This window comes from Amblyraja radiata, chromosome 6 (assembly GCF_010909765.2).
Source record: "Amblyraja radiata isolate CabotCenter1 chromosome 6, sAmbRad1.1.pri, whole genome shotgun sequence".
Taxonomy (NCBI): Eukaryota; Metazoa; Chordata; class Chondrichthyes; order Rajiformes; family Rajidae; genus Amblyraja; species Amblyraja radiata.
In genome coordinates, this window is record NC_045961.1 from 30,390,540 (window position 1) to 30,403,424 (window position 12,885).

Sequence of the window (12,885 nt, forward strand, 5' to 3'; positions counted from 1 at the left end):
CTCCAGAAATTGGCCGCTTGCTCCCATACGGAGCTCCAATGGCGGCGGCCGCAAGAGCGGCCGCCTCCATCAGCTACTCCGGGACTGCTGTCGCAGCAGCCCGCTGAAAGTAAACTTTACTTACCTGCCAGAGCAGTTGCAAACTGCTCTGACCCGCCGCATTGCGTCCCGTGTATTGACGCGCATGCGGACTGGCGGGCTCTTCACGTGGTCACTCACGTGACTTCGAAATAAAATGACAGTAAGATTGGGATAAATGTATGGCAGCTGACTGATAGCGGTCAATAAAATGTAATAATCTGTATGATTCCAGTGAGTTTGAAGGGGACAAGGTAGGTCGTTTCTGCTGTAATTACTTGAGAGCTCAGTAGCATATAAAAGGGTAACAATCACTGCTGTCCTGTATGCTGTGGGCTAAGGCCTTTCTCCTCAACTAAAGAAAGGCAGTGCTCATCATTTAAAGTTGTAAATGAGCTGGAGAATCAGTTGCAGGATCCTTTTCTACTTAGAAACTTTCTTGCAAAGAAACTTCACAAGAAACACTTGAGCTGCCTTTACATCTTGAACTCTAGGGAAGGCTGCTTCACAGTGGAAGCTGATTCATTTCCCTGCGGCAGGAACCCTTACACTGATGCAGCATCAGACTGCTGGAGGTCACAGGCATCAACTGCTAAAACAGCTTTGACAAGCTAAGGGAAAGATTCAGGCATCTGGATAGGCCAAGACAGGATCTGGGGTGTGCAGGCAATGTGCGCTCCTGAACTAAGGAGCAATGGCCTCACTGGGTAATGACTAAGTTTGCCGTTTGGAAAAACTTGGGTAGAGTATTTTCTGAGGAGGAAGCTGATTCAGAAGTTGAATTCATTGAGAATGAGTAATCAGACAGGGGGTGGGTGTGAACAGGACGCACCCTGCATGATCACAGATAGCTGTAGGAGAGGGCTGCGTGCAATATATCAAAGTGACTTTCACTAATGCCTGGGCATGGTTTATGAAATCCCTGACTATTAAATGAACTTCTCAGAGGATGGACCGCCAATGACCAGCTGCTCCAACAAGACAGCCTCGCACCTCATTGTCGATTATGCACACTCATCTTCCCATCTCCATATCCGTTGTGTGGAAGAGGTGAAGAGATAGTAAAAATATTAGACCATTGTGGAAATATTGTTCAATAACAGTTGGTAGAACTGCTACCTCACAGCACCAGAGACCTGGGTTTGATCCAAATCTCTGATGGTGACTGTGTGTTTATACATTCCTCCCACATCCCAAAGATGTGTGGGCGTGTAGGTTAATTGGTCTCTGTAAATTGCCCTGTGGTGGTGGGGGGATGGGAAGGGACTGGATATGAAAGTGGGATAACATAGAACTGGTGTGAACAGGTGAGTGATGGAGAGCATGGGTTCGCTGGGTCTAAGCTGGGCCAAGAAACTGGAGCAACTCAGCGGGGCATGCAGCATCTCTGGAGAGAGGGAATGGGTGGCGTTCGGGTCAAGACCCTTCTTTGGACTGGTGGAATGAGAGAGGATGCTGCACAACACTTGTCGAAGAGAGGAGGAGAACTTCTTCAAAGTAGATATACCTTGAGGAGATTTCGCAGTGCAGCAGACTAAATGTGTAGAAAGGAAATGCAGATGCTGGTTAACACCGAAGATAGACACAAAAACCTGGAATAACTCAGCGGGACAGGCATCATCTCTGGAGAGAATGGGTGACGTTTCGGGTTGAGACCCTTTTTCAGACTGGTCAGAAGAACAGTGACATTGAGTCCAAGGGCCTATTTCCATGCTGTTATCGTTCAATCAATCAAGCAATCAATATAGTCACTAATTATTTTCAGGACATTAAAAACAGTCCAGAAATTTGTATGGACAACAAAAGTTATACAGACACTTATTCCTATATGATGCAATCTATGGAACAGCTTAAAAAATGGTTGGGCTCCCTCTTGAATGCTTACAGACCAGGCAGTAACATCAGGTCGTCAAGTGGAGTTTATTGTCTGTCATATGTGCAAGTATAATGTTGCACAAGTACAACAAAATCCTTGTCTGCAGCAACATCACAGCCACATTGAATCAGATAACACAAAAATATATAAATTGTATGTAAATTATATATTAATCACATATTAGTGCTGGATAATAGAGAAAAGAGAAAGGCCATGCCGAAAAAAAACTAAATATTGGTGCAAAATATAATAATAAAACAAGCCCACAGTGGTGCAAGAGGTTCTTGATAGAATGGAGAAACAAGGAAATGCAGATCTGGATTCTTGAGCAAACTTAAAACGCTGCAGCAACTCAGTGGGTTAGGCAACATCTCTGGAGGAAGGAGCTGCAGATGCTGGTTTAAACAGAAGGCATACGCAAAATGCTGGAGTAACTTAGGCAGACAGGCAGCATTGCCGGAAAGAAGGAGCTCCTTTCTCGCTCTCGCGCCGTGGGTCCTGTTGGCGTCCGTGCATTGTCGATTTTTGTGTCCCCGCTCATCACTCTCCAGCAGCTGACTCCACCTTCACCCTCCTCTCCCACCTGGCTCCATCTGCTTTTATTTTTGTCTTCTTCCTCTTATCACCTACCTGGCTCTGTCTCCCACATACCCTCCATCTACCCAATATCCTCAACCCCCCCATCTGTCCATCTATCACCCACTGGCTCTTCCCCTCTCCCTTTCCCGCCTTCTCTTTTCACTTTCATCCCTCTTCACTCTTAGACTTGATTCAGCGACTCGACCCGAAATGTCGACAGGTACTTCTCCTCCCAAGGCTGCTGCGTGGCCTGGTGAGACCCTCCAGTAGTTTGTTTATTGAGCCTGAAGATATGCAGATCAACTCATTTCATAGATGAGGTCAGAAGAATTTGCACTATAAAAACATTCCTTCCATACTGTTCATATAATGGGCTTACATATTAAAATTAATAAGTTTCTCCAAGCTAAAGAATAGTCAAGATAACTAAATATCCTTTGTCTTGCGGCATCCTATTTTATTCTTCCTAATGGTCCAAACTAGAAAAAAGAAAATCAAAGAGAGAAAATGATTTATCTTTGGCAATTTGCATGCCAAGTCATATAAATATATTAAGTACAGAAGGGGGTATGCAACATAAAAACACCACTTTTAATTGAACTTTCCAAAGGGAAATAATCTGCATATAAAATTAAATTAAAACAAACTAACAGGGCAAAGAAGATGATTTTTGTTTAAAGGGAAAGTGGAAGAATTGCATTTACATGATGCTTTATTTTAAGTCAAAAAACAGTGAAATGTCGTTAGTAGACATTTTTCTAAGATAATAGCTTCCAAGCCTAGTATGAACAAACAAGACATTGCTTCCTAGTATTAGGGGACACATACAGAATATCAGGGCCAGGGTAGAACACAACTGTGTAGAAGGACATTACAGCCCATTGTATTTTGTGCGGGGCACCTTAATGGATTCGTTAAGAATAAGCTCAGAATTTAGTGGTTGACATGGTCAGGCTGCTATGCACAAAGGCACCAACCCCTTGTGTTAGTTAGACACAAAATGCTGGAGTAACTTCAGCGGGACAGGCAGCATCTCTGGATAGAAGGAATGAGTGACATTTCGGGTCGAAACCCTTCTTCAGACTGAATCATTCTGAAGGGTCTCGACCCGAAACATCACCCATTCCTTCTATCCGGAGATGCTGCCTGTCCCGCTGAGTTAGTCTAGCATTTTGTGTCTATCTTCGGTTTAAACCAACATCTGCAGTTCCTTGTATTCACTGGAAGTACTCGGCAAAACAAGTGGTCTTGAATTCTTCTTACAATTGCCAATCAGAATGATGTTTTTAAAAGCACACGACTCCTTTTAAAATGGCATATCAAAAAGAGAGTTTTGTGTTATGCAAATTATTTGAGGATATTGACAGCCATGGCATTGAAGGTCAGGTAAACTGAAAACAATGATAACAGCAAACACCTAAAAGATGAATTACCCAAGTGACTGGCTATCTAATAATACAAGGAACTGCAAATGCTGGCTGATACCAAAGATAGACACAAAGTGCTGGAGTAACCCAGCACTTCTGAGAAAATTGACCTTTTGGGGCAGGACCCATTTTCAGACTGATTGCTGGGGAGCAAGAAAAAACTGAGAGAGAGAATTAGGGGGGGGGGGGGGGGAGAAAATGCCAGTGAGCTTCCTGACCCGCGGAGTTGCTTTAGCATTTTGAATCTATGGCTGGTGATCTATTACTGTACTGTTACCTTGGCACCCATCTGGAATTTAGCTTAAATGTAACCACTCAATGTCTGTTAAGCTGTAATTTAGTATTCAGTGATTGCATTAATGTTGAATTATGATGCCATTATTGAATTGCTCAATCACAACCTCTATTGCTCATTTTATTAAGCCATAATGGCACTTAACACTCAAATAGTTGGATAAACATAACTGTATTTAATGGTAAGATTAAATGAGAACTTACCAGTTCGAAGTTTGATCTTTATTTTATGAGGAGTAACGTTGAGGGAATACATGAAGAACCCGCTAGTCCGCATGCGCGTCATTCTTCAAAGCAGCGGTGTGAATCACAGATACCTGTAATGACTTAAACATAGTAAGATTAGAGAAAAAGATACCAGTCATGTTTATGATCCAGGGTGGGAGCGGAGGGCATGTATTCCCTCAACGTTACTCCTCATAAAATAAAGATCAAACTTCGAACTGGTAAGTTCTCGTTTAATCTTATCATTTTACTTCGGAGTCACGTGAGGGACTCCATGAAGATTTCAAAGCTCTGTGATTCTTGCCGTGGACGAGTCCATGACACACATCTGCCTTGGTATAGGGGATAAATATATTCGACATCCATACGGTATGTAGATGCAACAAACAAATTTGTTAACAAAATAAATCATAAACCCCGTATTCATGGGGACAAATTATATTACGGAACTTAAAATAGTTTTTGAAAAAGTTCCAGTTTCCTCCACTGGTTTATTATAAAATTTACGGAAAGTTCCTTCTGATGACCATCCTGCCGTCTTGAGGATCTGATCCAATGGAACATCCAACTTGTATGCTGCCGACGTAGCTGCAGCCCTGGTGGAGTGAGATTTAAAACAATTAGTATCTATACCTGCTTTAGTAAGTACTTGTTTTATCCATTTGGAAATGGTCTGTTTTGTTATTCGTTTATGAGGCTGTCTGTGGCTAAAGAGCAGTGCCTTTTTTGTGCCTCTGATGGTTTTGGTTTGTTTAATGTATTCTTTTAGATGTGTTACCACACACAGTCGCTCATCTGCAGGGTAGTTATCGAAAATCACTTTTAGGCCTGCCAACCCCTGTCTGTTCTGTTTTACCAGTTCCTGGATGTAAAAATGTACATTTTCCTGCGAACTGGTCATGTTATCCAGCCTCAATTTGTGTAGGGAGTGCGCCCTTTGTGCTGTGACCAATGCCATCAACATGACCGTTTTTAAGGTCAAAGTCTGTAATGACAGGCTAGTGGCTGGAGTCCAGTTCCTTAGTAGATTCAGAACGATGCCAACGTCCCATATATGGGAATATCTGGCCTTAGGAGGGTTAGCATTGAATATGCCCCTCATGAGCTTGGTTACCAAAGGGTGTGACCCCACAGGCTGTCGTTCCGTTTCTCTCCAGAGGTAGGTAGACAGGGCACTTTTGGCACAGTTGATGGCGCTGTACGTAAGTCGTTCGTCATGGTGTAAATTTACCAGAAATTCCAATACCGGTTGAATGTTCATACGTCTGTGGATAATGTTGTTCTGGTTGCAATACCTGTGCCATTTTTTTTTTTTTAATTTAAATTTTTTATTTATTTATTTATTTATTAGAAGTAGACATATTATAAAATGTAGTTACATATTATAGTAAAAAAAAAAAAAACTTTTCATATACATCAGTCATACATTATTAAAATTTTCCATTATCAATTACTTCTGCTTCTAGTATTTTTATTTTTTATAGAAAGCGAGAAAAAGAGAGGGTAGAAAGTTACAAATAAAAAAGAAAGCAAAAAAACAAAACAAAAAACAACACAACAGAAAAACAAGGGAGGTGGAATGGGTTACCTGTAATACATCAATGGAGATAGGTTCGTAGGTTATAAAGTATAGAGTATAGTTTTTCATCTGTTCCTGAGTTCAAGTTTCAGCTGGGTCCTCGTGCTGTGCCAATCTATCCCTTCAGATAGTTAATGAATGGAGCCCAAATTTTATGGAAAAGATCTTGTTTGTCCATTAAGACAAGTCTAATTCTTTCTAAGTATAGGGTCTCCGACATTTCCGTAATCCACATTTTAATTGTGGGGGTTGTAGGGCCTTTCCAAAATTTTAATATTAATTTTTTTCCGGTTATTATACTGTAATTGAGGAAGTTTCTTTGGTTTGTTGTGAGTGTTAAGCTTTGTTCTGATATTCCAAGTATTATTAATTTTGTGTCTGGGTCCAGTTTTGTATTAATAACTTCTGAAGTTATTTCAAAAATATCTGTCCAGAAATGTTTAAGTTTTATACAGTTTGCAAACGTATGTGTTAAATTAGCCTCTAAATGTAGACATTTATCACAAATAGGAGAGATTTGTGGGAAGATTCTATTTAGTTTTATTTTAGAGAAGTGTAGTCTATGTAAGACCTTGAATTGTATTAAAGTATGTCTGGCATTTAATGAACATTGATGTATTTGTTGTAAACTTTCGTCCCACATATCTTTCGTGATAGGATGACCTATTTCATTTTCCCATTTGTATCTATATGGTTCGGTCGGTGGTACCTCGTTATTTAGTAGGGTGTTATAAATATAAGCTATTAGTTTTTCAGTATTAGGATGCTTGTTCAGACATTCATCAAGAATTTCTGATTCCCTATTCCTGTAAACTTGTGTATTAGATTTAACATAATCTCTAATTTGTAGATATCTGAAGAAATTATTTGAGTGCAGTCCATAATTCAGTTGTAACTCTTGAAATGAAAGAAAAGTACCTTTCCCATAAAGATGTCCTATATTTTTGATTCCATGATTTTTCCATTGTGTGAAACCTTTGTCCATAAAGGATGATTTGAATAAAGGATTATTTACAATGGGAAGGCAGAGTGGTATATTATTCAATTTTAAATCTTTTTTTATTTGTTTCCAAATTCGTATTCCACTATGTATTATGGGGTTTTCTTTATAGGTTTTTTTGTGCAGTTTTGTGGGGGCAAATATGATCGTTCCAATTTCAAAAGGTAGACAGTCTTCCTTTTCCATCATTAGTCAATCTGGTTGTTGGTCCATTTCTTCCAGCCAAAAATTCATGTTTTTAATATGGACTGCCCAAAAATAAAATAAGAAATTTGGCAAAGCCAGACCTCCATTTATCTTTGTTTTACATAAATGTTTTTTACTTATTCTATGATTCTTATAATCCCAGACAAAACTTGTAACAATGGAGTCGACTTTTTTGAAAAAAGTTTTTGCGATATATATCGGAATTAATTGAAGTAGGTACAGCAGTTGCGGTAAAAAAATCATTTTTATAGCATTAATTCTCCCAAGCATTGAAATGGGGAGCGTTTTCCAGTATTGAATATTCTTATGTAGTTTATTCAGTAAGGGTGGGAAATTTAGTTTAAATAAAGAGGTATATGTCTTAGTTACATAGATTCCTAAGTATTTAAATTTATCTTTAACTATTTTAAAAGGGGATTGTTGTATTGTATGTAAATTGAATTTTGTTATTGGCATGATTTCGCTTTTATTCCAATTGATTCTATATCCCGAAAACTGACCAAATTGAGTTATTAGATTTAATAGGTTTGGAATACTAGTTTCTAATTTTGTAATATATATTAGTATATCATCTGCATATAAGGAGATTTTATTCCTTGTGTCTCTAGTATTGTATCCAAATATTCCTGGATGGTTTCTAACGCTTTCTGCTACGGGTTCGATTGCAAGAGCAAATAATAGTGGGGATAGTGAGCATCCTTGTCTACAGCCTCTAGAGAGATTAAATTTAGTTGATAACATTTTGTTTGTTAATATTCTAGCTGTTGGGTTAGAATATAACAATTTAACCCATGTACAGTACTTCTCTCCTAGTTGAAATTTTTCCATCACCGAAAATAAATATGGCCATTCTACCTGGTCAAATGCTTTTTCAGCATCTAACGAGATAATTGCTAGCTCTGCGTTAGGGATTCTATTGGAGTATATAATATTAAATAATCTTCTCAGATTAAAAAATGAATACCGTTTGGGGATAAACCCTGTTTGGTCAGGATGTATTAATTTACTGATATATACTAGGTATTGATTTTTTGTTGACTCTCGCTGGGCTCCAGCGATCATGTTCATAGCTCTCGTTGTTAATCCCAGGTGTAATAAAGGAGCTTTCAGACTCTACAAACCAAAACGTTAATGTGACGATGACAAGGATGACTTGTCTTGTCTTATCTTACTTAGTACCCGACTGATGAGGCAGAAGGGAGGGAATGCATAAAAGAACAATTTCCCCCCAATGCAGCGAAACAGCATCTGTAGCTGCTGCCCCAGGGTCTGGTTCCCATGATACATATTTTGGCACTTGGTGGTTAAGCCTGGATGCGAATAGATCGACATCTGGTGTTCCATATCGTGCTGTAATTTCAGCAAATACTTTTTTGTCCAACATCCATTCGATGTTGTCATTGAATTTGCGTGACCTGGTGTCTGCCACTTAGTTTTGTCTACCTGGTAAGTAGGTAGCTGATATCCAAATTCTTCTGCGGATACACTATTGCCAGATCTTGTTTGCCAGATTGTCACATGATGTCGATTTGTTTCCACCCATGTGGTTGATGTATGCTACCACAGTGGTGTTATCAATTTGTAATCTTACATGCTGGTGAGATAACCCTAAGCAATATGACTTAAGGCCGTGAAAAGCTCCCAACATTTCTAAGTAATTTATGCCCAAAGTGTGTAGTAATGATGACTCCTGTTCATTCCATCTCCCACCACAGCTGGTGATGGAATCCGTGGCACCCCATCCGAGAGCATTAGCATCCGATTGTAGCGTGATAGACGGATTGCTGATAATGATTGGATTGGAACAATGCCTAATGTTTTCTTTCCACCATTGTAGTTCTAATATGGCTTCTTTTGGTAGTTCCATAGGTCTATCAAAATGACCTCCATTGTTTTTTAGAGCTGTTATTTTTGCCCTTTGTAAATTCTGATAATATAAAGGTCCGAATTGTGCAGCTGGAAAAGCTGCTATTATCTTGCCAATCATTCTCGCCACCTGTCTAATAGATGGTTTGCTTGTGTCAATGATTTTGCTGCAATCCTCCTCGAGGGCTATTGCTTTGTCTTGTGGCAAAGTCACTGACATAAGAACTGAGTTAATGGTAAATCCCAAGAAATCCATTGTTGTTGAAGGTTTCAATTTAGATTTAATTGGATGGATAATGAATCCTAGGCTTTCAAATAATTGTATGGTGGCTGTTATTGTTAATTCTGCTTGTTTTACTCTTTTGCCCAATATAAGTATATCATCCAAATAAGCCATCACAATGTGTTTATGTTCCCGTAGGAAAGCTAAGGCTGGTTTTAATAATTTAGTAAATAACCTAGGACCATTTGGTAGTGCTCTGTATTGCCAGTTGATCCATCCAATTAAATTTCAAATAACATCTGTGGTCACCTGTTATGGGTACTGAATAGTAAGCATCTTTTAAATCAATGCTTGCCATATAGTAACCTTTGGAGATTAATAGTTTAGCAGTAGCAAAGGTTTCCATTTTGAAGTGAATATATTTTATAAAAACATTCAAATTACTCAAATCTATGATGATGCGGCAACCACCATCTTTCTTATGTTTAATAAAAATGTTGGACACGAATTCTAAAGGTTCGTGTTGGGTTTGTTCAATTATCCCCATTTTATGAAGTCTCTGCAGTTCAGCATGTGCTTTTGCTTTATCTTCGCCCTTAAGCCTGAACACTCTGTTCGGTACATGCTGGACTGGAGGATTACGTGGTTGTAAGAACTCTATCGTGTATCCCTGGATACTGCTTAGGATATAAGTATCTGATGTTACCTTATACCATGCATCCAGAAAAAAGTGCAATCTGCCACCAACACCCATGCTTTCATTAATAAGTAAGGGACCAGACCCACCTACCTCTATGGTTACCAGTGGTCTTATTTCTTCCCTTGTCCCCGAGGACATTGAGGCCCCGGTGTCTTGATTTGTGTTGTTGTAGATGGGTGCATCTTCCACGAGGGCCAGCCTGGGCCATGTCCTAAAAAAGACCGCTGTTGGATTGGTCTTGCCCTCGACTGTTCCCCGGAGTAGTCCTTGCGACCCATGAGTGCATAGGGGTGGTACTTCTGGGGGTGGCGTTTGGTTGCTTTTATGATTCCCAGGGCTTTGGATTCTTCGTCCAAATCTTTTACCTGTTTTGGTAGGTCCCCTCCAAACAGGTAAGTCTTTTCGGTTGTCGTTTCCGTTCTGCATAATCCTGCAAATTTTGGGTCTAGTACCGGCTGTATGCTCTTCTTTCTGATATTATTCAGTTCATATTGGGTATTGCAGAAGAGGGCCAGGGCATTTTTCTGGTGTTGACTCATATCTTCCTCATCCAGGGTTCGTGTGAATGCTGTTATCCCTGCAGTGAGGGTTTTAAGTACTTTATGCAGTAAGACATCCCTTGTCATGATGCTTGCTCCTACATGCTTCCAAATACATGCGTTCACGGGTGGGACATTAAGGGATTTACCGTTTCCAGGTTGCAAGTGACGCCCCATGGTGTCAATTAGGGCTTGTCCCTGTAGCTGGTTCAGGGACATGTAATTAATACTTGCCGCTAACCTGGCTGGTAAATTATGCCCTGTGAGTTCTGGTTTTGCGAACTGAGTCACCATTTCAAGTAAGTTCCCACTCACCCCTTGCACAGAGTTTTCCATCAATTCCTGTTCAGGGTCAGTCCAAATCTGCCCCGCTATGCTGTCCTGGGAGGCAATAGACGCCGAATACAGCCCTGAATAAGGTACTGCAGAGGGGCTGAATGTCTGCCCAGTAGAGCCAGACCCCCTCTGGAGTATTGCCTCCATCAGCCGCTCCATTTTCGTCCAGTGCTCTCGGGCACCTGGCTCTTGCGGCTTGTCCTGGACCAGCTGCCGCTCCAACGCGGTACAGAGCTTTCGAGCGCTGACCGCTCGCGGTCGCTGGTCCCGCAGCTCAAACGCGTTCCAGTGATCTCGGTCACTGGTCGCTTGCTGCTCCTCCAATTCCTTCAGCCCCACAGGCCCCTGAGTGTAGGTGGCGTGGGGCTGTTCGAAATCCGAGTCGTCCGAAAGAATGGCTCTGTCGGTTTTACGTTTAGCCTTTCCACCCGCCGGTGGTGAGGCTAGCTCTGGCACAGGTGCTCCCGACAATGGAGACAGCCCTGCCGTCTGCCGCCGCTGGCTGCCCGTTCCTGCACGGCTCTCCCCCGCCAGCTATTTCTGCAGCTTTGGTTCGTCTTCTGTCCATCCTAGAGGTAAGAAAAACGTAGATCTCTTACCTGTCTTCGCTGGTTGTATACACGGGGCCGTTTAGGAGGAACGTCCTTCCTCCATCGAAATGACTCGTGCAATGCGTGTAGCGTAATGACGCGCATGCGGACTAGCGGGTTCTTCATGGAGTCCCTCACGTGACTCCGAAGTAAAATTATATTGATTACATCATTTGTAAACGCAACATTTAACTTTGATTTACAAGTGCGAGTCAATTGAATGTGCTCAGTTGATGACTTGTTGTCTAACTTCTCAAATGTTTGTCAAGAATGTTTCACTTCATTCGCTCAACAGCTTGTGGGCATATGGAGACAATCGCTAAATGAAACTCAAATCCAATCTGAGGTTTATTTGATGAGGCAGCATTAGGCACCTTACATTATAAGATCATGTGATAGGAGCAAAATTAGGCCATTCGTTCCATCAAATCTACTCCACCATTGAATCATGGCTGATCTATCTCTCCCTCCTAACCCCATTCTCCTGCCTTCTCCCTATAACCTCTGACACCTGTACTAATCAAGAATCTTTCTACCTCTGCCTTAAATATATCTGCTGACTTGACCTCCACAGCCTTCTGTGGCAAGGAATTCCACAGATTCACCACATGCCTAACCATTTAGCTTCCTGAGGCATTAAAGTGATGTTTGTGTCACATATTTTTCAGATTCCCTAAAATTTGAATGTTCTTACCAAACTAAATCTTTAACCACTGTGACTCAACTCGCCTTGTCACCAGCCGTTTCATATGGTCAACCATGAAGATCTAAGGAAGTATTTTCGTGCAGTTCCACTCGAGGGTGGAATAGTGGCACAGCTTATAGAGGCACTGTCTCACAGGGCCGGAGACCTGGATTCAATCCTAACCTCATGGGCGTATTTCTGTGCTCTATCTCTAACCTAAACTCAACTCAACTAAACTAAACTAAACTAAACTTAACTTTGTGGAGTCTGCACATTTTCCCCGTGACTGCAAGGGTTTCTTCCCAGTGCTCCATTCCACCCCACCCCCCCCACCCCAACTTCCCAAAGATGTGAGGGTTGGTATGTTGATTGGTTGCTGTAAATTGCCCCGTGAGTATAAGTGACTAGTGGAATTTGGGGTGAATTGATAACAATATGTAGACATTAAAGACAAATATAGACTCAAAGTGCTGGAGTGACCCAGCAGGTTAGGCAGCATCTCTGGAGAAAAAGGATGGTTGACGTTTCGGGTCGGGAACCTTTCTTTGGACTGCAGTTAGAGAATAGAGTTGGATTAGATTAGTGTAGGATTAGTTTAAATGGGTGATTGATTGTCAGCATGGCCTTGGTGGCCTGTTTCCATACAGTATCTCTTTATCTTAGCTTTGTCTGTGTACAAAC